Genomic DNA, 2,522 nt, shown 5'->3' with positions numbered 1-2,522 from the left:
GGCCCTCAAGAAATTCCTATGGAGAAAGCGATACTGAAAACTATGCAAAATAGACCCAAATAGTACTAAAAGTCCCAGTGAGGTATTTGGTTGCCTGAACATAGGCATCCCATTTTAACCTCAGTAAAACCACGTGTGCTGCCTGACTTTGATCCTCCACAAGACAGGCACAGGTGGCTTGAGTCATTCTTGCCATATCTGAGAGCCCCACCAAGGTATCTTCATACCTAGAGCAGCTTCAATGCCCCATGATGCTTGTATGCAGATAGCTAGTTCAAGCTGTGTCTGCCCAAGGTGCCACTACTGTTAAAGGAAGACAGTCACAGAAGTCAATGGGGTCTAGAGGGTGTCACATCCAACAAGAAGGAGGTGACTACCCTGAGGTTTGAGAAATCACTGGTTAGACCCCATTGACCATCCACAGTGTCCTTGGGTGGAAGCAACTTAGAAAAGCTAAAAGACATGAAAGTCACCTTCCCCTGCTCTGAGGTCTTGCACTGAGTTGTGTAACACTTGACTAATTTGACACAAACTAAAAAAAAAAAAATCACCAAGGGGACAATCCAGCACTGGGACAGCGGCTCAGAAACCTTGGAAATGGCCAAAGGCCAGAGGCCCAAATAAGCTGGCCTGAGTTCAGTGTGCACCCTGCTTCAAGCAGGAAGGTGGACTGCAGACCTCCCAAGGTCCATTTGCATCTGCACAACATCTTTACTAAACTGACTTGCTGATCACTGGCAGAAAAGAGAGGCAGACTGATTTCCTGGGATCATTTCAGGGGAGAGGAACCGTCCCTGAAGCCCTTCTCCAGGGCTGCCTGGAGCCCTCCTCTCACCTGGCTCTGGCTACCAGGGGTGGCCACTGGAGGAGACATAGCTGTCTCCAGGGGGGACATTTGTCCACGTGGGCTCATCAGCAGAGGCTCCCTTTCCCTCCCCTGGCCAGCAGAGTAAGCCAAGCCAGAGCCATATTTAGTCTGGCCTCTCCTCATGACCACTTTGGTAGCCCTTTGCTGGACCCACTCCAATTTGTCCTTGTCTTTCTGGTACTGGCAAGCCCTCAAAAGAATACAGGACTCCACATGTGGTCTCATACCTTCCAAACAGAAGGGTAATAACCCCTTCCTTGGGCCTGCTGGCTGCATTCCTAGGAACACAGCCCCACAGGCTGTTGCCTTTTGCCACTGATGCACAGGGCTGACTCCTCATCAGCTTCTTCACCAAGATGCCCAGGTCCTCTTCTGCAAAGCTGTTCTCTTACCACTTGGCCCCAGCCAGACTTTTGCAAGGGGCTATTGGGCTCATTGCACCCCGGGTGCAGGACACTGCACTTGCCTTGGCTGAATTTCAGGAGGCTTCTGTCAGCCCAAATGCTGCAGCATGTTGAGATCCCTCTGAAGAGCAAGCCAGCCCTCCAGGCTATTGAGTGCTCCCTGCAATTTGGAGTCATCCACAAATGTGCTAACACTGTGCTCTGTTCTATTGTCCCAATGTTCACAAAAATATTACACAGTATTTGTACGCATATCTGGAAGGTAAGAACATGTGGTCTGTAAGGATCAGCAGTGAATGGCTACTGAACATTAAAGGCAAAGACAAGAGACTGCAAAAGTAAAAAAAAAAAAAAAAAACACGCAAAAACAACGAGCAAACATTAATGCTACGCAAACATTAATGAGCAGTGTATAACAGAGACAGTAACAGAGACCAGAGCTCTTGGGTCACTGCTGAATGGGCACTGCAGGCACCTCCCCGGTGTAACCTTGGAGAAGGTCAAGGAGGACTTTGTGACTGATCACAAGGAGACAAAATTATTCCTGGTCTCTTGGGAAAAAGCAAACCTCTTGTAAAATATAGGAAGGGGTTTTGGAAACTGTGTAGAATGTCTCTTGAGATGTTGTAAGGAGCCTGTGGGAATGTGACAGCTTATTCTGTGATGTTCAGGGGAAGGGCCAAAGGCAGGGAAGAGGAGGGATCCCGGTGAATCAGAGAGGAAAAAGCTTGGGAAAATGGAGAGGAAAGGGATGAAAGGGAATAGTCCCACACCAATAAGCTGCTGGTGGGTATGCCTGTGTGGCTGAGCCCTGCGCTCAATTACTGCCCTGCCTAAGAGGGGTGTAATGTGGGATCCTGCCACACAGAGCCTTGAGCAAGCCAAAATCTGCTCTCTGGATGTCCAGGGCTGTAGTGGTGCTCTTTGCCTTTCTCCTTGCTCTCCAGGTTTGGATCTCCACCATCCCACAGCCACTGCAGCCAAGACTCTCTCAACCTTCACATCCCTAGTCCATTTTTCCTGGTTTGCCTGGGAATAACAAGTCAGGCAGAGCATCTCCCCTAGGAGTGTCAGGGCTCTGGATGCACTAATAGGCTTCAATTGCCCTGACCAGCCCACAGGGGACCTGCCCTCACGCACCCTCTGCCCCTTGCTCCAAGGCCTCCACTTAAGCTCTAGCTGGGGTCCGCAGCCTTGTCCGGAGCTATGTTGTAGGTGCACCTGTCTACAGTCCTGTCTTTGTCTTTGTT

Source organism: Apteryx mantelli, chromosome 23 (assembly GCF_036417845.1).
Source record: "Apteryx mantelli isolate bAptMan1 chromosome 23, bAptMan1.hap1, whole genome shotgun sequence".
NCBI lineage: Eukaryota > Metazoa > Chordata > Aves > Apterygiformes > Apterygidae > Apteryx > Apteryx mantelli.
This window is presented reverse-complemented; position numbering follows the sequence as displayed.